Source organism: Heliangelus exortis, chromosome 1 (assembly GCF_036169615.1).
Source record: "Heliangelus exortis chromosome 1, bHelExo1.hap1, whole genome shotgun sequence".
Classification (NCBI taxonomy): domain Eukaryota; kingdom Metazoa; phylum Chordata; class Aves; order Apodiformes; family Trochilidae; genus Heliangelus; species Heliangelus exortis.
Window position 1 is genome coordinate 173,218,148 of NC_092422.1, and position 26,630 is coordinate 173,244,777.

A 26,630-nucleotide genomic window follows, 5' to 3' on the forward strand; every position below is an offset into this window, starting at 1 on the left:
GCTGTATGTGTGCTCAGGACAGGGGCCTGGAAGTTCATCTCTTCTGAAACTGCATCTTGAATTCACTGTGTTTACAAACAGATGTTTGGAAAGCTTAAATGTTCCTTGCCCTTTCTTTTTGCCTGAAGAAAAAGTAAATGGAGACATTTTACAGGTTAGATTTGACTCATGCATTTGACAGCCTTGGACAATTTGGCTCTTGCAGCTCTGTGTCACCTTTCCTATCTTGTTGGTTCAGAGGTTGCAAGAATCTGATGAAAAGCTCCTGAGTACAGTTCTAGTCTTCAGTGCATTTACATTCACACACAAACTTGTGGAATGAGGAAGAAATCTCAAGGTGCAGGCAGTGAATAGGTTAATGTTTTAACTTTTTATTTAATTTCAGATACTGGAATTGCACTTTGTCCTAGCTACAGCTAAAAGCATACACTATAATTAGCGGAGGGCCTTGTGACTGATCAAATATGACAAAAGATCTTTCAGATAGAAGACAAAAAATCATAGAATAATTTAGTCTGAAGGGACCAGCCCCTCCCTAAAAGCAGGATCAACCTCCAAGATAAGAGTCAGTGAAAGATGCCATCCCCAGCCATCTGCATGTTTGTAAAGTGGTGTGAGAGCAAAAGATGCTTCAGCTTTGACCAGTTTGATTTACAGGATCAGAAATAGAAATAAATCTTTATGTCCAAGGATGACTGAAAGATTATTAGAGTCCTTTTTGGGCTGTGTGACCCAGACAGGAAGTGCAGTACATGCAGTGAGAACTTCATCATATTTTTTAGCTGTATAGAGTTTCATGAAATTGGGGGATAAATAATAGGTATGCCCAGAAAAAAAAGTATTCACAGAACAATCTAAGGCATCTCTTTTAATCTTAGCTATAATACTATGCTTGATCCTTGAAGCACCAGGAAAATGTCTGTAAAGTGCTACAAAAAGAGCATGTGGGATTCTGGGAGGTAGAGTATTCCAGATTTCAATTTTGATGGATGTATTTCCTGTTTGGTGAAAATACTGTTGTGACATCTCTGTTTAGATCCTTTTGTGCCACTATACCAAGGTCACTATAACAAGAGATTACAGAATCCTAGCCATGCCACTATGATGTTCCCTATTGTAAAGGACAGGATGTTGAGGCTCTGTAATAGGGAAATAAACTGTAACTTACAGAGAAAAATGGTACATACCCAGAATCTGGTGTAGCCCAGTGGAAAACTGTCTGCCTTTGCTGTGTTTGATCAAGGTGGAGCTTATGCTGAGAGTTCAACTTGAGATGCTCAGAAAAAAAGAGTGCAAGGGAACCTATATTCTAGGCCAAGAAATGTGCCATTGCTTTCCAGCATTAGATGGAAAGTATTTTAGGAGTTCCTAGGAGTCTCTATGCATTTCATTTGGAAATGGCAGCTTGAGTTATATCAAGTGCTTTGATCAGCATATGAGAAGTAGAAAGGAAAGTCTTGTGAGACTACAAGGCAGGAATAGAAAATTAAAGTCTGATATGTTCTCCTTCTTTTGAGAAATCCAATGACTGGGAAAAATCTTTTCTTGGAAATGAAGGATGCTGAGGTGACCCTCAAGCATGCTAGATAATTTTTCAGCCTAAAGTAGGACCCTAAAGTTAAAATGGTACAATGTTGGTGAATTTTTCAGAGGAAGTATATAGCTATAGTGAGGACCTTCCACGTTTGTGTAGCCTTTACACAGCTTTTGTAAAGGTTTGATTGAAAAGGGAAGAAGGATGAGAGGGTGGTGGGAAGAAGCTCTATGCCTGTGCTCAGAAAGTCTGTAGACTAAGAAGCCATGAAGAGATTTTGAAGATGCCAGTGGAAAAATTATCCACCTCCCCTGGCCTCCCATGTTTACCATGCTGCTAATAAGCCCAAGGATTTTGCAGTCTACAGTGATGACATTTCATATATGTCATCATTCCAGAGAATGATGACTTACATCTTGCCACTAGGAATGAGTCTTGGAAAGCAGTTATGAATTTGGATTTCCTGCAGTACTTGCCTGAGTGTGGAAGTACCTGTTCTCTGGTGCATCAGGGGGTTTTAAGAAGAGACAGTCTTGACATTAATGAGCTGTGGTTGTGCCAGTGCAACCAATAGTAAATGCATTCAATTACATATTTTAAAGTTCCTGGGTGGGAGTAGAAAAAAGAGATCATATCTTTTACACTTTATGTGTTTGCTGCATTTTTTAAAAAGTCGTAAGGGATTATATGGTAAGGACACCATAAGAAAGCAAATTCTGAGGGGAAGGGCATATGTTACAACTCCATGGAGCTGAAGAAATGGCAACTGACTCCACTTATAAGAGCTTCACTTATAAGAAAAAGAAAAACTGCTGTAAGAAGAGAACATCCAAAGCAGAATCTGAATCACATGGACTTTGAACTGACTTAGGACAAGGAAAATACTGCTGGTCGCAAATAAACACACACAGAGCAAAAAAAAACCCCAAACCAAAAACAAAACAGAAGAAAAAGGGAAAGGACGGGAAAGGAAAGGGAAGAGAAGGGAAGGGAAGGATCATAGTTAGCAGTACTGAAAGATGCTATATTTAACATTCAGCAAAGGAGCTGAATGTGGAAAGGAGCTGAGCATGGAAAATATTAGCACTACTAACCTTTTTTCCTGTCAACTGCATTCATTATGGCATAAGTTATCTAAGACTGTCACAGTGGTAGTAAATTGTGCCATTGTATTTGCATAGATGTAATAACCATTCACTCAAACCATCCATCTATTGATAAAATACTCTCAATCTTAGACTAAAAGTATCAGAGAGAATACAGTAGATCAGAAATGTAGAATTAGCTGGTAAAGAAACACGCCAAGTTGTGTGTGCAGATCCCATGCTGTGCTTTGTCATACACAAAGACACGAACCCAAACAGTCCAACTAAAAAGCTCTAGGAAATATATGGAGAGTGAATGGTGGCAAAAGCCTGCTACAGGGTTAACTAAACTGGGGGAAGTGTTCCTGTAACTCAGCAATTCATATCGGCCTGGTTATTCTCTGCATCCTCTGCTGTTTGCGTGGTTTACAGTGGTAACTCCAGATAAACTGTTGTCACTACGTATAGAGTGCAGAGGGTGATAATTGGGCTGCTTGTGCAGATGGATGGAGAAAAGCTGGGTGGTGGAAAAGAGCTGCCAGATAAAAAGCAGCAAGATCTGAGCTGCAAACATCACACACAGAAGTGGAAGTTCTTCCAAGAAACCACCCACATGTGAGAGGCCTAATGCAGGTTGTACGGGTGTCCTTTGTCACAGGACAGAAGAGAGGCTCTGTGTGTGGCAGTACAAGGGGGAGCAGGTTCCTCTATGACTGCTGGCCCTCTAGTGATGCTTTGCTGAGGCTTCAGCTGCAATGTTTTGATAGCACAAGGAGATGGCTCTGGGATGAAGGATTTCTCAAGTGTTTGAAGTGAGACATTGTATATCCTCTTTAATATTGATTGCACATGCAATAGCAGGACTATGGGTATTACCCCAGCTCACAGGGATACAACAGCTGTGATGAGCAAGAGATTGAGTCTCCAACCCAGATTAAAGTGCTGGTGGTCTGTCATGGCAGAGAAGGCTTGCACAAAGAACAGGCATTTGAAGGCCTTTACATGGGACCTTTTCTAGAGTTGTCTCCCCAGCTATAAATGTTTTCCCGACTGGGGTTCTTGCCATGCTAAGATACACCTTCGTGCCACAGAAGGTGGCATTGCTGTGGGCATGGTGTGTCACAGCCTGCAGTGACCCCTCTGGAGGCAGAGACATTATCTTCATGGCTCTGAGACACTGCATGGATGCTAATGACTTCAAGTCTCTGCGGGTCTTGGCTGCGCGTCAGAGAGGAATGAAGCTGTAGATTGAAAACCAGTGCCCTGTACTGCAGGAGTTCAGTGAACTACGTGCCTGGCATTTAGTTAGGTTATGTCTTGTTTGTGTGACTGTGGTGACATTCGATTAATTCTCATATAAAGTAAAGACAAATACACAAATTATGCAAAGAGACAAGAAGAAAACACTCTGCTTGAGGGAACAAAGTGATGTGAGTGTGTAACCTGGAAGGTCGGCACAGGCACCATCCCTGTCGAGCGAGGCCCCGCGGGCAGCAGCTGCTGCCTGCAGTCTGGCAGCCAATACACCCTGCCTGCAATTTCTGTTATTCTGCTTTTGGTCTCTGATTTGTATGTGCTCCAAATGTGTTCTGGTTTACAGTAGGAGGAAAGAGGTGTCTTTGTGCCATTGAAAAGGCTAACTATGGGCAAGGATGGTAAAACCTCACAGTTTTTATTTATTATTGTAGTATGTGTGTATGTATTTTCCTTTTTTTTTTTTTTTTTTCTTTCCCCACTTTTCAACTGTCCTGAGTTAAAACTGTTAACTGTTTCATTTCACTAGGATTGTAAGACAGGCCAGTTGACCAAATTTAAAGCTGTTCTTTCGTAGTGAAGGAAGAGCCTGAAGCTGTCTCCCATACAGTGAAGATGCTGGTGTAAAGCTGTGGTCTTACGACTTCTGTCCATGAATTGGGAATTCAGTACCATGGCAGATAGTGAGTGTCCTTGTTCCCCTGCATGAGGAGCCCAGAAGTTCATATACATCTGGAAATCTATGTACACTCCCATCAAGGGCAGATGAGATAGGGCTTTGAGCAACCTGGTCTATTGGAAGATGTCCCTATCCATGCAAGGGGGTTGGGACTAGATGATCTATAGGTCCCTTCCAGCCCAAACCATTCCATGATTCTATGATCTCCAGAAGAATTGCAGACATACTGATGGAAGAGGGTGGCACAGGCAAGCCTGCATTGCAGCTAACCCAGGTGCTGTCCTACTCACAGGTGAGGGGAGATTATGCCACCAGAATTGAAATTTTGTCTCTGAAAATCAGCTGTTGGAGGTAATTGATTATTTTGTTGTTGTTTTTATTTGTTTTGGTTTTTGTTCAGTAGGCTAAATTCTGGCTGTTAGTCCTGTCATTATTTCAGAAATTCAATCTAGAAATACCTTTCAGAGGGAAAGATGTGCAACTATTAACTCCTAAAATTGAATCATACATATTGGGACGTGCTTCTGCTTTCTAGCATCCAAACTCACAGAACTTGTCTGGTTAAAATAATTTTGAAGAAAGTTAGGACAGCCAGTCATATAATAGTAAAAGGTAGTGTGTATAGTCAGAATGAAATAAAAATGGACTTATGATCAGCAACCTGAAACACTAAACTATGAAATAACTGGTGAATGAGGTAATCATGATATGACAAGAAATATTTTAGAACATTTTTTAAAAGTCACCTTGCTTTCCAATGTTTCTTTGCTTTCATTCTTTCTGAGAAGAATGGAGTACTAGCAATGAATGAAAGTGGAGATAACTCTTTTTTCTTTATAAAGTTGCTTTTTCCAGACCCTCATACGTGCACCCAAGGCAAACCTTCATGAACTCAAGTTTTATTTGATAGCCTCTGTGCAAATGATTTCACACCAGCTACTTACAGGATGCTAATGTCCAAAAATAAGCCAACAGCAGCAGTTGACTTATGGTGGGAGTCACTGCAATAGAATTTGAGTATTGTCCATTTGTAGCTAGTCATCTTTTTTAGGGGAATGGAGTTCAAGGTGGTTTTGACCAATTAAGTGTCCTAAATAGGTGCTGAAAACTTGTGGTGGGCTCTTAAGAGCTTAGGCTTATCAATCATTTCTGTGATTACTATTCTCAGAAATAGTGCATGATCTCTTACAAGGCTTGTCTGTATGTGTCATTACTTAGGTTTAAATAAAAATGCAAGAAGTTCTTAACAAGGTTAATTAAGCTTGTATAAAAAAAACCTGCACAGAATCTCAATTAGGACTATATTGAGTTAACAAGGTTTAAAATTAATTGAATTAAACTTTGCTGAAATAAGAATGTCTATGAACTATACTGCATCAAAATGTGGGCACAGGCAGGTGTAAAACTGCTGGCATAGTTTATTGTTTCTGGTTTTATTGTCTTCCATAACACTTCTTGTATTTTTCAGAAAGTCAAAATTAAATGTCTGCTTGTTGGCTGTGCTCTCGCCTTTCTTAACAAGCATGAGTGACCTTTGATAAAGGGTTTGAAGTTCACATCTGCCAAAGATGACTACAGTTTCTAAGCATAACAAATGAATAACTTTTTCTTTGATCTTTCTGACATGCAGTCAGCCCTTTGGAGATGTTTCTGCAAAGCTAATGATATATTTTTGGAGGACACCAAGAAAATGGATACTAGGCAGTGCTAATTGCCCTCCCCATAGATATGGCCACGCTTCCCTGAGATGTTTGCCTGTAGGGAGATCTGGAGACATTTGTGTTGATCCACAGTGGTGCAGCATCAACAGTTCTGAGAGCATGAGAGGAGAGGGACATTCTTCAATTCATGAGGGTGGTATCTGTAACAGTTCAGCAGTTTAAGCCATTTGCAACAAATGGCCTACTGTTTATGTTCTGTTCTTGATCTAAATACTCTGGCTGGTTTTAAAACTTTTGAGATTGTGACAAAAACTGGAATCAAGCACCGAATATATTTTGCAAGCTGTTGCAAAAGCAAGTATAGGCTAGGTGGCTGTTCTGTGGAGGCTGAAATAAGCTGAAGAATAAGAACAGTTGGAAACCTGAAGGAGGAGGTCAGATCATCTTCATTTTTAAGAAACAAGAAAATTGAGGAGGTGTGATGAGCTAGAAGAGAGAATGAAGTCTGCAAGATCCTGGAATCGTAAATTCTCGAATTGTGGGGGATTTGCTAAGTGTGAGAGTTAAAATTTGATATGGAAATGGTGGAAAATGCTGGAAATGCTGCTGAACTTATTTTAGAAAATGAGGCCATTTTAGAAATTAAAATCAAGATTTCAGTCTTCCTTTACTCCAGTATCTAGATGAGAAGGTGGATAGTAGATAGTTTGCTGTACTAAATGTTATCATGCAGTCCTGGAGTGCCGTGTGAATAAGAGTTTATCCCATCATGAAGCCAGTCCTTGTGGGGTGGGAAAATAGGCCAGCATCTCTAGGACTGGGGTGGTGAAGCTGCAACAACCAAAGCAATCCAGAGTTGAGGGGGTTGGCACAAACCCTACTTGATTTCCAAATCTTTTCAGAGTTTGGAGTGGAGGCAGGGTCCTTTTTCATTCCTTCACTTTCTGATGGCTGCTTTTGTGATTTTCTCTGGGTCTGTCAGTCTCGACTGTAGTCTGTTTTACTGCAAGCACCAATTAAGAGCCAAGCAATTGCTCTTCCTCCCAGATGGTTCCCTCTTCAATACGGGAAGCAATCTGTGCTGTAACAAGGCAGGCAGGAGCCCAAGCTGTAATCTTGCACACAGATCGGTGCAGTCCGCAGGGGGAAACTGCATGAATAGCAGGATGGGAGGCAATGGTGTAGTTAGCAGGGAAGAGCAGAACTGGGGTGGGAGAGGGGGAGAGGAAGAAAACTGCCTGGTGCTGTTTTGTTTGAGCCTGACTGGCACCTAATCCTGCTGGCCATTCAGCCTTGATGGTAGGTAGCAATAAGCTTGAGTACCAGCTGTGGCTTCCCATGTTATTTTCAGCTCCTGTGAAAATGAGGCATTTCCATTTAATTTGCATCTTTTTTCTCCCTTCTCTTTCTCTAATGAACCAGTGAGTACAGCAAATACATGTATGCCCTCCTTAGTGATGCCTCCCCTCCTTTGAGCTGCATTTACTGTAAGATCCCTTTCAATCCATTGCTTGCTTTAGATTTAGCATCTCGTAATTCAGAGAAAATAACTGAAAGTCTCTGCTTATTGATGAGATCTCCTGCAGCTTCCAGCTGCTTCATGGCCACTTCTGTTCAGAGCTCGAATTTCTGAGCGTAGGCCTATTCACCCATTCAGTATCACCAGCATGGCCACATGGAGATTGTCCTGCTGGATAGTTTTTCCTTTACTCTGAAAAAAAATATATTTTTAGAATATGGATTGAGAACATACTGGAAGAGCTACCTCAATTTTCTTCCCTATTTTCCAGAACTCTCAAGATCATGGTAGAGAAAATTACTGACTGTGTATGTTACTGTTTCATGTGCTGTTTGATCATTTCCAACAGTCAGTGTTTCAGGTTCTCCCTCGAAGCTTAGTCTTTACGAAGCTGTAAAAAGAGTAATGCTGTACTTTCTGTTAGACCCCTGTGGCAGATAGATTGCCCGAGCATAAAAAGCTGCACTGAATTAGTTCAGTAAATCTAAAAAAGTACATTTCTCACTTTTCAGTGGACAGACCATGGTTAAAGAGTTTGGTCTGCTACAGAAAGGGCTTGGCTATGTCTCTGGCCTGAACAAGTCAAAATGTTCACAGTATAGATAGCCAAAATAAGGTATTTTCAATTAGCCACAGGCATTGAGTCTTTTGAAAGTGAATATAAATATGTTCTGATGCTAAAAGACTTACTAATTTTTTACAGAATCCTTAAAATTGTAGGAAACATAATTAAATCAAAACCAAGCCTGTTCTCCTGGAGAAGGAAAGCAAACAGACATTACAGAAAACAGTTCTGTGACATGGCCTTGAGTTATTTGGCTTGGGCTGGTCTCTCATATTTTTATCTTGAACCTGTCACTTTTTTATTTGCTGCTGTTGACTGATTCCAAGTATTGCAGGCAGTTTGGCTGATCAGGCTGAATGTGATGCATGCTATATCTTGGATGCCAGAGTCACTACAAACACATCTGGCTGGACTTCAAGCTCCAGCCCCTGCTATGTGGTTTCTGTCATTATAGTACATGACATTTTCTCAGAAATTGGTGTATTATTTTGTTAAGCATCTAATTTTCAGTGGAGACTGCTATAGTCTCCACTTGTGTGTGGACAGTGAGACAGTCTGGTGTCCAAGAGGACTGACGAGACATTTTGAACAGGTAAGGAAGAGCATTTGGCTCTTCATTACAGCCTCACTTCTGGAAGTGTGCTTACCACAATGCATCTCGGTACAACAGAATATTTCTTCCAATTGCATTCACTAATTCCATCTGCTTTGAGCAAGATTCAAAAACTATTCGGCAAGAAATGCCTGTAGTGAGTAGAAGGTAGCTGCCATGCTTGCAAAGCACCATTTGCTTAAAGCAATTGTAAAATTTTGTGTTGAAGTTATTTAAACCCCTATTTTTGGTTTTTTTTTTCCTAGTTCTTTTCATCACACCTTAAATTTTATTCTATTACCATTAGACAGAAACCTGGAAAATATCTCTGTCAAAGAGCTGAGCTAAGGAAAAAAGACGTAACTTCTGAATAAAGGTAGTCAGGTACCTCATGAAATGCCACTAATCCACTAATGGGACAACAAGCATCTGTCATAGCATTCAGATGATTGCATCTTCTCCAGTGGGCTCGCAGTGCTGAGGCTGACCAACTAGATTTATCCTTGAAATAATGTCCTAGGTGTTGATGGCCCAGGCTGGGGTCATTTTGTCCTGCTTACCCATAAGATCTGTAGGCATGGTTTGATGTTGCATTGCCCTTTACAGCAGCAGGATGCTCTGGGTTAGGAACCTGACTACATGGCGGCTTGAAGTGTTATCTTTAGTGTCTTCTGTCAATTGCCCTGAGTACTTCTTTCTTCAGGCTTGAGCACTGTGTTTACAGGATGATTCTCTTGGGTAAGAGTCTTCAGTATCTCCTCGTATACAGAAGGAGTGCTACATCAGTAGTCTTTGTGAATGATTTAAGATTTGTTTCAAAATGTGCACACTTGTTCTTTTATATAGGTGCTTTTTAGTAGCAACAATAAGCCATTTTTATTGGTGGGTGGTGCATCTGAAGAATGCAGAACATGAAGGAGTCATTTGGGGCTAAGGTCAGTTGCCTAAATGAGGCATCTAGTGCCGTTTCAGATGCCCTAGGACATCTGAAGATGTTCTCCAGCTGTTAGTCTCCAGGGGTATTCTGTATGTGCCTTGTGTCATTGTATCAGCTACTCTGTGCATCTCAAAAAGCTTAGGATGCACATGCTTAGGCAACAAAGTCAAGCTCTTTTTAAAAAGTCATCAAGAGTTTTCATTTATGTAATCCTAAAAAGATCTGGCTTTGTTAGGAAAAGTGGGAAGCTCAGATTCCTGAGTAGCTTCTGTGGGGTTTTGGGGAGTTCTCTGGTTTGTTTTGAGCAGTAGAGAGTAAAAGTCAGAGTGATGATGATAAACTTGGACTCTGGCAAGGCACGCGTGTCAACTGCTGCCATGATTAACACAGGCTGCTCAGCAGCAAGGGCTCAGGGCTCGGGGAACATGCTGTACTCAAATTATCTGGCTTAGAAATGCTCTCCACTTGCCATTTGCAAGCAGGGACAGACAGAAGACAAACATTTCTTCCCCTAAATATGGGACTTGTTACAGCTCAGTTGCTTGGCAGTCCACTTGACTGTAAAATAAGCAGACTATTAAGCAATGCTACTGGTTTCCTGCCTTCTATGGCTTCGTGGGATGCTCTGTGATCTTTGAACCGTGACGGCCTTTGCAGCCCTGCCCTGCCCTGCACTGGGAGGCAGCGGGCACCGCTCTGGCTTTGGGGGGGAGACGGTCACTGCGCTTTCAGGTGTTCCTCCTGCTGTTTTTTTTCCTATATGATGCTGCATTGCTATTCCTACCACTTCCCTTTCTCCTTTTAAGCTAATTGGCAACATGTTGCTGCTGTCTATATTTACACTCGGAGGGTATTTACACTGTGAGAAGGAGAGACACTGAGTGCAGCAGCTGCCTGTGCTTTCCCTGTAGCTAAACGAAGTCATGTATACTGACACTTGTAGATTTCTTCATCATTTATTTCCTCCTAATCAAAAAAAATTCTTCTCTTTAAGCCTTGTATGGACCTACCCTTAACTTTTAACTCCTGCCTTGATGTGAAAAAACAGAACCAGCTCCTGTTAGGAAAAAACACTTTGCATTATATTTTTATTGTGTATGTATGCTTATGTGGCTATCCTGTAACTGGAGTAGCATCACCCATCCCTGAAAGATGCATCTGTATTTCCTGTGATCAAAATAAAAATGCTGGTTATTAATAATTATTAATAGTTATTGCTACTAGTAATAGTTCTGAATAATACTGATAAAATGCAAAGACATTATTCCAGATTCAGAGAATGTTTTGCCTCAGGGTCACTGGAAGAAAGGCCTTCCAGGAGCTGGGTATATGTTTGTAGAAATTACTTCAGATTCTGGTATATACTTCACCTTGATATGCTCTTTTTGTACTGTTCAATGTAGTAAGTGACCAGAGCAAAATAATTTAACCAATAACTATAAAATCAAGGAATAGACCAGAAAGGGCAGTTACCTGTAGGATAAAAACCGACAGTCTCATTTGATGCCAGTTCACAACACATTCTTGTATATTTGACATATAGAGTTGAAAACTTTTTAAAATTTTATTATTTTCATATCATGTACTTTGACTTTCCCAGCCAGTGAGCCCTGAAGTGTAATTAATGTCACTGCAGGAAGTACTAAGTGAAAGAGCATTCAAATATGGGAATTTGCAGAACTGTGGTTAGCTACTGACTGCAAAACACTTGGGTAAGCAAGACATTTAAATTTGAGTGGGGCAGCATCTTGAACCTGTCTTGCAGTGGTGGGGGAAAACCTCAGTTTGTCAGGTATGCAGCGTGCTGATGAGTATGCACAGAAATCTAGGCTGTGGGGGTGTGATGTTCTGGTCCATCAGTGTGGATGCAGGCTGATGTGGCTGCACTATAAGAAAGCTGAAGTCTTGCAAGTGTAGATCAGGGCAGGGTTCTTAACAGCAAAGCACCTTTTCAGGTCTTACTGTGAAACCCACAGTAAGATAGACACTAATGCACTCCATTAAATGCAAAATCCAAATCATTAACACACATGAATTTATTGTATTACATGCATACATTAAATTTACATGCAAAATTAGCATCATATCTAGTTACTTCAGTGTATTGCTCTTTAATACCAGCACCAGATTTACTGTCAGAAAAGAGGTAAAATACAGGCATGCTCACTATCTACACATACAAACTGCACAGAGGAAGTCCTACATGAAACAGAATTCTAGATCACTTTTCAAAGAAAGCTGACTTTAATGAAATCTGTCAGATGCCAATTGTACAAACATGCTTTGATGCCTTTAAAATGATAGATCGTTATTTTTCCAGAGGGGAAAAGCTTATATGGAACACACATATTAATTATGCCCGAGAAGACAGAAGGTTTTTAACATTTCAAATAAATATGGCTGTGACATTTTGTCTAAGTTCTTTCATGATTTTAGGTACAGGTCTCATTAAATTCAGCTACTGTTAATGGCATTCAACATACAGAAGTATATTTAGCTCAAAAGAACTGCAGATAGGAATTTAATAGAAAGGTTGAGGGACAAAGCAAATCAGAAGGGGTTCATCACTTAATAAATGGACCTAAGTTTTTCTTACCAAGGGTGTGTCGATATTGTGCAGTGGTGAGAACTTCAAGTGAGCTAGTGGTTTCATACCAAAGCAATAGTGTTCCTCAGCACTGTCCTGCAGTTAGTCTGTCATGCTGTTTAGCAGGTTTTTTTCCTGCTGTCTTGGATGATACTCAGCATCTTCACATGGCATTGCTCTGTGGGGCAACATAGGGGTTCTGAAGAAGTAAGCAATCATTCAGGCTGCTCTGTCAAACACCTTGCTCTGGCATTTAGATGTTCTCTTCATCTTTTACAGGGTCAGGTTTGTTCAGATCCGTGCTAAGTCTATATTGTTAAAGAGGTTGTGTGATGACAGTTGGTTCCTGGCTTTTCCTTTTCTACCAGTAAATGTTCTGCCATTAACAAATCCCCTTGTTTTTCTTCTAAATTAATTTACAGAATCATAGAATCATAGAATGGTTTGGGATGGAAGGGATCTTAAAGATCATCTTGTTCCAACACCCCTGCCTTGGGCAGGGACACCTCCCGCTAGGTCAGGTTGCTCAAGGTCTTGAGCAGAGATATTTTTAAAATCCCATTATAATGTGCACTTTATCTAAGACCTTCCAAATGATCCTAACAAGGTATGCCCTGTTCCTGATATTAGAAGTTTTTGAAGTGTATTAATTCAAACATCTCAAATTATAAGGTATTTTCAAAAATCTTGATCTGTGTTTGCTTCTTACTACTGTGCCGAGAAACATATTATCAATTTGCTTATTTTATTATTTTGGTTTAGTCTGATTTGCTTTAAATTTAGATTGTCTCACAGTCAGAAATTAAATAATAATTTTCAAATATTGGACAAACCTGCATTTTATTGTTCCTTCCATGGCAAAAAATTCTGCTTATGTCAGTACACTGAGGAAGAATGAAGGTATGAGGGTATTTTTGCTCTAGTCACCCAGGCTGTTCTCCAGGAATATGCAAGACATGAATTTGGTTCTGAAGGTAAAAAACAGTCTGGGGAAATAAAATATGTATCTCCAATCTATTTGTAGTGCTAACATCATACTTAAGAGATTGTTAGGAAGATTCCAGCTTGCAGTAAGGGGAAGATTGGAGGAAAATACTGAGTCAAACCTATCAAATGTGGTTACACTGCTCCAGTGTAGGTCTTGGATAAATACATTGGCTTTCTCAGCTTTCTTTAAAAGACATCTTGATATATTGCTTTCCAGTATGGGCTACATAAAACAATTGCTAAATACATAAACAAACAAATCTCAGGCTTTCTGTGCTATAGAGGCACCTCTCTCCTGCATGCCAGTTAAAGATCACATCTCAGATGACCTCTTTTCCCAGCTCTTTGCTCTAGTGAAAGACATCTAAAGGATCTTAAAAGCTTGATTGTAACTTATGCGGAAGACAACCGTTTCAGCATCTCTCAAGGACTCTTTGTGACTAGTTCTAAGTAGGGTGAAGAAAAGCATTTCCATATGAGCTTCATCACAGTGCTGCAAAGATTCTGGGCTGCACTGTGATCCCTGAGACATCCCGGCAGGATTCAGGGACCTGTACAGCTATCCAAATTGCACTGGGCAAGTGGGAGATTCCTGCCTTTTCAGCAGTACTAGGAAGGCTTCAAGTAATCTTAACACACTTCTTTGGCTTCATATTCTAAATTGCTTTTAGAAGGTAGTGAATCAAGAAGGCTTTAGGTAGCAATGTGTGTGAGGCTTCAATCTATGCAGTAAAGCAGGGAGCTTTTAATTAGTTTTTGTGAGTCACCTGTAGTACACAGGAACAGCACTCAATATGTGGTGCTTTCCTAATATGTTGCAGAGAAGGTATGTGAATGAACTGCACAGGATACCTGGATTCATTTCTAACCAACTGCCCTTGGACAGCAGAAAATGTCAGAGTTGAAGAGGGTGGAGGTTTCATCCCCTGAGGATAAGAGAAACTAACCATACCTCCTGTCACTAAAGTCTGTCAAGATCAAGAGAGTATTGTCCCCACTAGGTTGGGCAATGTCAAGAAGGTAGGTAAGGAAATGGGGAGGACAAAGGAAAAATTACCATTAAATCTGTAAATAAAAACCAAACCGACCCCAAATTGTACCCAAAGAAAGAAGGAAACTATGTCTGTCCCTTTTCATCTTTGTCATCCCTCCACTGAGGCATGCAGACATTCATAGATCAATTGTATAATAAAAATCAATATAAAAATTGCGTAACAATTGTATAAATAAAGTAGAGTGCCTAAGAGGAGCAGAATGGATTTCCTGTGGTGGCGTAAGAAGGCTTCCTCTAAATAAAGGCTCTCAGATTTCAGTAAGGTTCTTCAGAAAAGTCCCTGCACTGACGAACCTATTCCCAGCATCTGCAGCATGACAGATAACTAGAAATGGCCACAATACAGACAGCAGTAGTCAGTCAAGCAACCTATTTTTTTTTAATGACTATTTCATTAGCAAAAATTTCTTGTGTGGCAGACTGTATTAACACCAGATGAAATGGTCTGAGCAGATGTACAAAATAATGAGACAGATGTTTTTGTCCATCAGGTCTATCTTTCTGAATGTTCTAGGATTAATAGTGCCTGGAAATAAAGCACAGATGATGCTTTCTTCTGTTTGATATATGTGGCTGCTAATCATAGCTGATGTACAAGGGAAAAGGTACCACCCAAGAACTGTGCATTCTGCCACAACCATCTCCCTGCACAATTTACTGCTGTAGCCATGGCACTCTTATGGAGGCAAAGTGGCTTTACCTGGACAGGATTTTTGTGGAGTTGTTAAATGTACCAGGAAAATGGCAGAGGCATCAGATTTCTAGGGTGGAATCCTGGTCCTGCTGATGTTGGTGGCAAAACTTCCTCTGGCTACCAGCTGGGTAGATGGATTTCACTTGTCATTCCCCTCTGAGATAGCCCCTGATATAGTGTTTACGAGTGCTTCTCTGTATCTAAGGTTCCCCTTCTAAAATGTGAACTTGATGCATACTGTTCAGCAATGCAGTTTGAGATTTACCATGGAAGGACACTGAAGTGCTAAGCAAAATTTATTAGAAGTGATAATCTCCTCAGACTAATTGGAAAAAACAAATAAACATCCAGGAATGCAAGCCTTTCTGAAGGATGTCACTTGTTTTGGCTCCTTTTTCCTTTGAGTTATTGAGGCTTCCTTTTGGATATCCAGTTTTGATATCTTCCATGTTTATGGTTGCAGAGATCTAATGGTTGTGACAGCCTGAAGACAGAAATGAGGTGGTTGAGGACTGGAAGAATTAGTAATCTCAAGGAAGGATGGTGGAAAAAGACCCAAACTTAATTGGAAAAAAAAACATTGGAAGATATTACAGCCATATGACTAATTCTTTATCAGGTGTCATTCAGTCTGTTCAGATACTGAGATCTGCTTAGATTTTCCTGGATTTTTCCTTTTTACTTGGGCAAAATAGCATACCAAATATAACCCTTCCAATGTGCCATTGTATTTCCATAAATGTCCTTTAGTGTGTACAAAATGAGTAATTAGGCAAACACTGGGAGATTTTGGTTGGCAATAGCTGTTAAGTTCTATTCATTTCTTTCTGGATCTGCTTTTAGTCCTGTCTCATGACAGACAAGCACGGATCCATGTACTGCTGATGTAGGCAGCATACCCTGCATGCTGTTTTTTCATCAGTATTTCATGTTGGATTCTGAAGTGACCAAAACAACAACAGAAACAACTAGGGCCATTCCCTGGAGTCCCAGGTTTCCTTGCAAGGAACTAATTTTTGTACATGTGACATCACTAATAAAGGCCCTTTTTTTAGATATCCAGAAGTTGTTTTTTCTACTAGTTTTATATTAGAAAGCTCAATTATTATTCTGCATTCTAGCAACTGCAATTAATCTCAGTTTAGAAAATGGTTTCAGACAAGGCTAGAAATCTAAAAACAGTATCAGGATGAGTACCAAAAAAAAAAAGAGAACCACCTCTCAGTCTCTTTAGCTCTGATAATGTCACTTTGAAAACTGGCATATCAGTCTGTTGTTGCAAGATTAGGAAGAGTCAGTTGCTGTTTTCTAAGTGCTATGAACATTCAGACAAAAGTGCAAGTGCAAAAATATTTATTAACATTTTATAAAATCCTCATCAAAGTTATGCCTACCCTCATTTACAAATAGAAAATAATATCTATGCCAAAATAGGTTAGAAGAGGTCTATTTTGTTGGAAGATTTTTTTCATTCTTTGTTGTATGAAAGGCCATAATAGAAAAAGTATCTTGATGAAAATATTCATCTAGAAGAGGCTACAAGCAAACAGATTGTGAAAAAAAAGTAGTACTAGTAGGATGGGTTATCTTCTTCATTTAATATCAGGCATTCTCAACACAATTGTTTTCTGTTCTCTGGGAGAAAAAAAATAGTGCCTATTCAAAAGTGTTTCTGGGCTGAAGTGTTTTCCGTTGCTTTACCTTGAAGCAAGACAGTAAATAATCTCATTTTTTGTAGTTCAGAAAAACAGGGGAAAATGCTATCCAAGGTCATGAGCCTAAAAGCCATTGAGCAACTGCAATCAATACCTTGCATGTATTATTGGAAGCAGAGCTGTCCTGAAGGTTTTGCTGCTGCAGCAAACAGCTTTGGAGTAGTTCTTGAGCTGAATCAAACAACCATAATCTATTGAAAGCCCTCAGCTTAATAAATAATAGTATGGTTAAATGCTTGGTGCTGCACACAAAGGCTTAGCTTCTGAGCTGCTGGTACTGTTAATTGGAGATGGAAAGCTAAATCCCTGGGCTGGAAATCTGCTCCTTGGAGTCCATCTGAAGCATAGGTTATCTGGGAAACTCTGTGCAGAGTCTGTGGCTCAGTAGCACATGAAAGTGAGAAGTGGAGGAAGGGGAAAAAGAGCTGGAGGAAAAAGAAAAAAATACAGTAAGTGAATTTTGGAGTTTCTAATATAAGTTATGACAGATAATCTTTTGGGATTTTCTGTGGTGCTCGGTGACAGAACAAGAGGTAATGGGCACAAACTTGAACATAGGAAGTTCCATCTTAATATGAGGAGGAACATCTTTACTTTGAGGGTAGCAGAGCACTGGAACAGGCTGCCCAAAGAGGTGGTGGTGTCTCTGCCTCTGGACATATTCAGAACCTGCCTGGACGTGTTCCTGTGCAGCCTGCCCTAGGTGATCCTGCTCTGGCAGTGGGCTTGTTCTAGATGATCTGCAGAGGTCCCTTCCAACCCCTAACATTCAATCTTTGAATCCTAAGTGAGAAATGAAGTTACATAAGGCACAGTGCTTGTGATTGATGACATGAATTGTCACCATGTCCTCGTGTTTGCCATTACTGGTGAATACTGGTATCTGCAGCCACACCTCTGTCTGCAGCCAAAGGATGCTGTGCCTGGGTCAGGACACTCTGCACTGTATGATAAGGCAGCAGAGTTAGACCTTGACCCCTTTGGCACTGAACTGGTTTTAACCTCTTTCTTAGTTCTTTTTTGTAATGGAAGAAGTATTACCATGGCCCTCTGATTCCATGGTAGTGCAACAGAGGAGCTGAGCCTGTCAGGATGGGCTAGGAAGTGGCAGTACCCACAGGCATTTAACACACATTTGGAAAAACTAGGAAGAACAGGCAAAAACAAGGCATGTGCCCTTTAAAACAGAGGGAGAAGCAAAGGTAAACTGAAGGTTTGCCTCTCAGGGGCTGTGGGCCAGGGCACAGTGACCCATTGCCACGAGGCTGCCACCAGCACCACTCCTCCTGCCAGCTGTGCTGCATCGCTCCTGGGAAAGGTTAAAGGAAGTATTTCATTCTTCCTTTAAATAAAATGAGTAGCCGTATTTCCTGGTCATCTCCACTCATCCTTCAAATCTGTTAGCTCATCAAACACTTTTTTGGCATTTCTTCTTTGCCTTTTCAGCTGAACTACAGGGGAATCTGATTTTAGGGTAAGTTTAGCAAAATGATTTAGTGAGAAAAAATTTTTTTCTTTGTCAATGGAGACTTTGACTAGAGTTTTTGCTCATCAGCATTCATTGTGTATTTGGCCCATCTTTGTTTCTCATGCAATTAGGTTGTGTAATGAAAAGTGGCAACTTAGGTTAAACTCCTCAGAAATGAGTGCTGCTGTCTCTTCCTGACAGAAAATGCAAAACCAGAATATTATGCAGTCTGGTTCCTTCTACTTTCTGAGACCATTTCCAAAGCATACAGATGAGATAGGAGAGTAGGCTGTATCTACTCTGCTTTTTTCAAGAGACGGTGCAAATTGAAAGTAAATTGAGCCAGATGACAGCCAGAATGAATAATTTACAAATTGAAGAGGAAGAAGCTGCAATGGAGGCAAGCAAGTGGATGCACATCACAGAAATAAAGGCAAAAAAAGGCTTTAAAATTACTGCAGCATGGAAGAAATTAAAAATGGCCTCTTGAAGCCATTTTTGAAGCTGGTGTGCTAGGGAAATTAATTTACAAACTGCAGGTGTGCCCTGAAGAGAAAGAAGGACAAACAATTCAGTCCTTTGGACCCAAGCGACTACCTCAGCTAATCTGATGTATGGAAAGCACTTTGGTTTCCACTGATGCTTGCCTCAAGCAAAAAATCTTAATGAGCCCATCTGCTAGCAGAGCCTCTGAGCATTCCCTGTCAGCTCTGTGGAGTGCTCCTGGTGATAAACATTTCAAACAAAGGGAGTATAGCCATGGTGAAAAAAATTCTCTCTGCTCAGAGCAAAACAGAGAAAGCAGCAGTGGTCTATGCAGAAATAAAATGATACAGTTAATGACTGTCAACTGAGAATCCCAGGCCTTTAGCATTTTATTTCTTGATTTTGCTTTTTTTCTATTATTTGATCCTATCAGTAAGGATCTGGCAGAAATTGGTTGTTTCATTATGAAGTAAGTGTGAAACTGCAGGCTAAAAATTCTGTTTCCCCTTGCTGGCCCAGCGGAATGGGAGCTGCTCTGCTTGCTCTCGCTGTGCTCTGCCCCTAAAAACATCCCGGGCCACTTCAGTGAAGAGGCCTCTCCGTACCTACTCCTCGGGGGCTTGTTTTCAAACACCCAAGCAGCATAACTCTTCTGAGTTTTCCCTAATTATTCCTTTGATTTTCTGTGCCATGTGTTTACTTGTACTTTTGTCTGAGTGATGTTCATCTAAGACTGCTTCTTCTATAGCATTTGCCTGCATTTCCCCAAACTTCAGCATGGGAAAGATAGATGTCTGCAGCTTTTTGTGGCACTTCAGTTCTTCTGGCATATATTGATGGAGTTGGCATTTTCTCACAGCTGAACAGTATTGACAGCAGTGGAACTGGCAGATGGGGCAAAGAGAGCTTTGTTTTTCTGAACAATGTCCTCTTGCATTTTTTTTTTTTTTTTTGCTTCACCTCATAGGAGCAATCAGGCATAGGATTAAAAATGTTTCCCTGCTTTTGAAAACCAAGAAGAGCAACATACTGAAAATGGCAGTGAAAACCACTGCAAAGCATCTGCCTAGCAGATTTCTAGCTCTAGTTTGAGACAAAGTAATCTCTGTAGGTTTTACCTCTTTGGCAGTATTAAATTAACTTGGGAAAACTGACAATGTAAATTAACTTGGGAAAACTCCTACAGAAACAAAAACCAAAAAAACACAGCAGCTTTAGGGAGAAGATAATGACTCTGTGGCAATTAGTTAATTACCCAAATTAGGAATGTACTTCAAAAGCTACTAACCTGAAGTAGTTTCCTCAGGAGCCTTGCTTCTCAGCAAAAAGAAACCACTGCTTTGGAGAAGTCTAAAAAACTATTATAACATTTCCAGTTTAAGAGGTGCGTTTTTCCTCCCACATCAAAGAAGACTGGATTTATTTATTTAACAAAAAAAAATTAGATTACTTCAGGGCACAGGACTTTGTTAATGGGGAAAAAAATCTGGGTTTTGAAAAGCAATTAAGTTTTTTGTGTGTGTGTGTCTGTGTGTTATGCTTCACTGAGAAAATGGTTAATGCTTTTGGGAAATGGTTAATGCAATATCTCTTAATCAGTGCGTTCATGCAGAAATAAATCTTGCCCCACTGCATGCCAGCCAAATACATTTTATAATACGGCTACAAAATGGAAACATTTTTTGATACCATTTCAAACTCTCAGACCTATTGGCATCTCCTGCCTTTGTCTTCTGCTGTCAGTATCAGCTCTGGGCTTGGCTTTTCCAGCGAGCTGTAGCACGTATTTGGGTGTCGTGCTGTTCCTTCCAGGCAGCAATGCCTTAACAAGCCCAGATGGTTTTCCTTAATTCCCCTGGTTAACTATGTTTGCTGTTTTCAAAGTTTGGGATCTTTCTGCTCAGTGGCAGCTCTTCACCAAATGAAATATTAATTGCAGAATATGAAAAAGAGCTTTTCAAGGGACCCATTCCTTAATAGCTAATAGCTAATGTTGCTAGAGCTCAGGGAAACCTCTTTTGGGAAGCTATTTCTCTTCATAAGAAATAGCAAAGGAAACAGGAAGATGGTAGCCAAATACAGGGATACTCAAACCCAACACAGTATGTAGCCTTTGTATTTTCTTCTGCAGAGAGATTGTAAGGCTGCAAAGCTGCACTATTTTTTTTCTTCTAGTCCCCTTTACATACCCTCCTGTGCTTTCCTTCATCTTCCAAACCCTTGATATAATGAGAGCAGGCAAGTCTGCTTTGTGGGCTACCATAGCTTTGACTGTCATGCTGTCCTGGGACTGGATGGACCAAGATGAGGTCTGCTGGAAAGCACTGAATGAAATACCGTTCTTTGGAAATAATCCACTATTTTCTGTAATGCCTTTTTGTGGTTGGGAGGATGATAGTACCAGAAGCAGCCCTTGGAGAAGGCCAGAACAGTTCACTTTGCTGGTTTCTTTGTAATGTGCTACATGTAACTGAAGAAACCTACTGGGGGACTGTGAATGAGTGCAAAGATCTCCGCTGCTTCTACACATGAAATTTACTCGGTTACTCGGCTCTTAAACCAGGAGCAGGGAACGCAAGCCCCAAAACATTGCATGGAAAGACTTGTAGGTAAGGCAGCAGTGAAGCTGGGACCAGAAGCTAAGCTTTATTGCAAATTCAGTGTTGCTCTAGTATTATATATCCCTAAGTGCATCTCTCTAATGGGCACTTCAAGCCAGAAAGTCAGCTGCCCTTCTCTCAGTAAGTATTTTGTGCTTCGAATAATGAGCATTAAGGGTTTTGTTGGTTATTTAAATGCCACAATTCCAAGCACTTAAACACACTTAGCAGGTTCCGAATCTCTCTGTTTCTGAGCCAAGTGGCATTTTGAAAAGCATTAAGTTAAGTAGTCTCCCACAATAATTTTGCATTCCTCCTTTGAGCTTTCTGTACTAGAGCCCACTTTGAATGTATTGCTGTATTGATTTTGGTATTCTGCCATCCTCAAAGTTTTCTTCTGGATTTTTCTGCTGAAGCAGTTGCTCATTCAGATGCATGTGTTCAGAGGGGGGGCAGCTTCATGTGTGCTCCATGTGACACTTGGAGGTCACTTTCCTGTTGCTCTTCTTCAAGGGCTGTACTGGAATCCAGTTCTTCACCACATGTGTAGGGAAGCTTGGGAGTGGATGTGATGTCCCCGGCTGTGGAATAGGGAAGCTTGGGAGTGGATGTGATTCCCCGGCTGTGGAATACTTTTGCTGGCATTCCCCCTGCAAAAAAATTCTGGAAAATTTTGCTACTGCATTAAGAAAAAACATGAGACGTTTATCTTAAAAGACAATTTTTCCGGGGTGATCTGAGTAGTTCAACTTAAAGGACAGCAGAAAAAAATCCCAATGCAGTGATTACCACAATTAACCACCATTACATGAGGATTAACATAGCCATGGTTACTAGTCCTAGATATACTAATGTGAACAGAAGAGGAACAAGCAGATGAAAGAAAACTGCAGCATTTTGATGTGCTGCTTTTGCAGCACAGAGCAGTGCTGAAGTAGCATTCAGTCATGTTCAGAAATAACTACAGGCCATGGTCACTGGGTTTCCTCAGTGCTCAGACCTTACCAACCCTTGGGAATTGAAAGCTGAGCTCCTGAGGTTCAGTCTCACCTCACCTCAGTGACTCACTGCTTGCCTGACCAAACTTTGAAAACCAGTTTCTAATTGCAGACATTTGATCTGAACCATCCTGGCCAGATTTTTGAGGAACTTGGGAGTTCCCATACCTCAAGTAAGATTCAAGGGGGGAAACTTGCAAAGACCTTCAGCCAGTACCTGCCTATGTTTTGGGATCCTGATGCACGTGATACAGTGGAAGGGAAGAGCACTGTTGCTGATTGGCCATGCTTCTGGCATGCCCTTCCTCTAGCTCAGCATCTTTCTTACAGTCAGTCACAAAAAACTGCAAAAAGCCAAGACATAACCTGCCGAGAAATTCCCCCCCCCTTTTAAATTTTTTTTGTTTGTTTGTTTGTTTTAAAGCTGCTTTCTGCATTGTGGCATCTGTAATCCAGCTATACTTTGTTATGAGATGACATGTAGGATATTTCCCTAGAGTTATTTACAGAAATCTGGAGTGCACCCTTCAGCTGCTTGATGTCCACCTGGACAATTCAGGCAGGCAAATGGGTATTTACTTTCACAGGTTCCAGGCTGGACCTAAATGTGGGGGTTCAAAACACAGCTAAATGTTTTACCTAATCTTTAAATTTTCAAGTTAGAGCCAGTACGGTATCCAACTGGGTCAACAATAGGGTTGAGAAGGCAGGTTATAGTGAGTCATGTCCTGGTGTTATTTCTCATACAAACTTCTAATTTACCAGGTGTGCCTTGTTTGGCTAATTTCGTATTGCATTTTTCACTTCTACTTGCTTATTGTTTGCCTTTGGAGGAAACAGGATTTGATGATAGCTGGTGCTGAGGCTGGTGTATCTGTGCTGTGTTTCTGAGCAGCCTGAATGCTGTGGCAGGTCAAGGGGCAGTTCTGCACAGTGCTGATGCAGCCCTGCTGAGTTCTGCCTGTAGGTCCTACCCCACTCCTGCTGTAGTGTTTCCTATCTTTATGGGGAGACCTCCCTCTGAAAAGATTTGGTGATTTTAAACAAAAGAAAGGACAATTAATGGTGACTATATTGGACAGAATGCTATTTCACAGTTGCTTTCAGCCAGGTCAGCCATGGCTCATTAAAGCCACCAAATATTCAGTAAGAAAAACAGTGGGTGTCTTGTGCTGCCTTTTCGCCTGGGATTTCATCAAAGGCCAAATCAATAACATCGTTATTTTTAATGTTAATGAGGTAGTCTAAGTCGCATTTTATTTGTCTTCTCATGGAACAAAACAAGCTTTAAAACAATTGACAGTTCTGTCTAGTGGGCACATGAAACCTTTGGAGGAAATCACAGTGGAGAGAGACTTGTAGGGGCAGGAAGACCACCCCAGCCCCAAGATGATCATGTTGTAAAAGTCTATCTTCCTGCTATACATTCTGTGATCCATAAGGCTGTGTGAGAGGGGTGCTCCCTCAGCCTTCAGTGAGCCCTTTGCCATGCATTTGGTTGGGAATTTTCTCTGGAGTTCTCTCTACTGAAAATCTTTATTATGCTAAATTCTTCCCTAGAGTTTCTCCTTATCAGTCAGGTCCTGAATGCAGATTGCAGTTCTGTCTATGGAGCTACTGCAGAGCCTATTCCATGCTAATAAGTTTTGGGTGTCCCAAGAGACTGGTAGACAATGGAAATTATACAGCATTTGTCAAACCTGCTGCCATGCTGTCATTTAAATACCCCAAAATAGAGGCAAAAGTTTTCTACTTAATTTGTCTTCTTTTCCATTTGGTACAATTACCATGTGAGTCAGGCAGCTTTAAGAATGTTTTGAAGGGGAAAGTTGATTATTAGGTACATAAGAATAATGAATCATGCTTGATGGAAAATTATTTTTTCCTTTCTTTTTGTGCCACATTACCCAGACTATCAATTACTGGAAAAAAAAAAATAAATCCCTGCCTCATATGGAAATTCATCATAGGTAGAAATTTTTCATAGGAGAAAAATGGCATAAACACCCTCTCGATTTTGTAAGTTGGAAGCATAAATGAGTATTCAATGAAAGGATAATGATACGAGCTATTACAGATCTCCAGGGAGTTTTCATGAGGTTGCTGGATCTAATTATGAAAATGTTTTCCAGTCACCTCTATTCCAAGAACCACCTTGCAATTTCTTGTATGCTAAGGGATCAACATCTTTAGAGACTCTCAAAATAGATGTGCTATATAGAGAGAGGCTATGAAGGTTAGAACAGAAATGTCTGGAATAGAATATTTCTCCAGAATAAAAATAAAAATTTAAAAAAAAAAGAAGTATCTGAAAAACAATCATAATTTTAGTCAAGATGAAAATTTCAGCCATATTTTCTCAATTTTTTTCATTGCCAAATTCATTTTTTTGGATGAGCAAAACATGATGATCCTCATCTTCTTATGCCTATGGATGCAACACACAAGCAAGGATGGAAGATGTAGCACTGCTCTTATCTGTAGTTTTAGTGCTCAAAAAAAATCCTGCATAGTACAAAAGGAAACATAAAAGAAGGGTGCAGGGCAGCCAAGAGTGCTTTGTTCTTGTGCCTCTCTTTGTCTTAGTATGGGAATAGCTTTTCCGAGAGAGGTTCCAGGATAATGGGAACCCATGGGGTATTTTCTCTTTTGTGGACTGGCTGGGGTTGGTGGTGAAAACTCTTTGCATGATTTGTCTCTCTAGAGTAGATCAGCCTTTGTTATCTGTGGCATTGGAATTAATCACTGTGGCAAACTTTTAGTTTAGGGTGTTCTTCAGACAGCTAATGAACCAAAATTGAAAAGATTTAATGGAGCTGTTACCTCCCTGAGTGCTGCATGAAAGAAGAGTGCAAAACCTACCCTGTTCCACTGACAGAACTGTGCTGATCTGGCACTTGAAACAAAAGCCATTAATTGTCTTAAATGACTCTAGATAATGAGGTTTAGTAATTGGCTTTTCTTTTAATGCAGCTTTGAAAGGCTAAACCACATGAATCTGTGTAATGCCTCAGAATAAGCAACAGTGAAGGTAACAGGTAGGCTTGACTTCACAGACAGTGCCTGTCTAAGCTGGATAAAGCCATATCGGTTTAGTTACATGAACCATTTGTTGAGGATAAGAATAATTTTTAAATATGGAGTTGTTTGAAGGCTTTGGGTTAGAGTGGAAAATAGGGTAATTTTGTTGCAGTACATTTAATTTTTGCAATGAAATATATTGCCATTGGTTTTCTGTAGAGCCCAATTGCTGTGTACCTTAAATTTTGAAGACTTAAAAGTCTTAACATCATCCTAGCTAGTAAGCTCTGCAAGAGCTGTACCCTGAAGAACTCAGTATATTCCAAATTTCTCTCACAAGTGTGTATCTAGAAGAAGGTAGATACTCAAGTCACATGAGAGACCACCAGGGAATGCATCCTCATTTGACTGTAGATTGACATCACTCTTTCCCCCTGCTTTTCTGTTGAGGAAATTGCTGAAACACACACACAGATGCTGATCTATGCGTGATTAGAAAAGGATGCCACTAGGTAATTGTGCAGGTGCAGCTCCTGTATCTGGACTGGTTCTTCCTGCAAATTGTAGTATTGCACAAGGAAGGAAATTTCCCATCACAAATCTGAGTGCTTCCTCATGCAGTGCAACACTGAAGTAAAAATTAAGACAAGGAGTCATACATTTCTTGAAGCTTTAAAATCTGCAGGGAGATGTGTATAATGACAGTGTTCCAAATCAATTTGCAAGCAGCCTGATTTGGGAAGAATTGAGGTTGAAAGCGTTGCAAGAGAATTTGACTAAGAGCCAAGCAGCAATCCAATTTTACACATCCACTTCTCTAAAAATCCAAATATTAATATCTCTCCACTCAATACGTCATTGCTCATCCTTCCTGCCTCATTCTTATTTGGCCCAGTTCCTCCCTTCCACTTGTACATTATTAATACCAGGAGTCTGCTTTTAGCATTTGGACACTGTGATGGTCATTAAAAAATGCACCGTTGTTCAATCTCTGGCAGATAAGGGCTGTTAGGTCCCAGGAAAATGGTTTCTCCCTCATTTTCTCTACATGGAAATGCTGTGGGGTTTTTGGGGGTGGGGTTTTGTGGTTTTGGGTCTTTTTTTTAAACGAGGTTTTTGTAGCCAATATATAAGCAAATATATGTGACTTTCATTCAACCTCATGCCTTTAGGACAAGAGTAGGTGATTAAACA

The 26,630-nt window shown here is 40.4% G+C and overlaps 1 protein-coding gene across 4 annotated transcripts in view; it reads left to right on the top strand.

Moving 5' to 3' along the window:
- Window positions 1-26,630, top strand: part of ST7 (suppression of tumorigenicity 7) — a 147,213-nt gene that overhangs the window by 45,701 nt on the left and 74,882 nt on the right. The window contains exon 1 of one of the 4 annotated variants that reach the window (XM_071733703.1): window positions 14,268-14,420. The exons of the other annotated variants lie outside the window; for them this stretch is intronic. The gene's annotated coding sequence lies outside the window, so the exon portion shown is untranslated. Of the gene's footprint in view, window positions 1-14,267; window positions 14,421-26,630 lie in introns of those variants that run through there. 4 annotated transcript variants of the gene reach the window in all.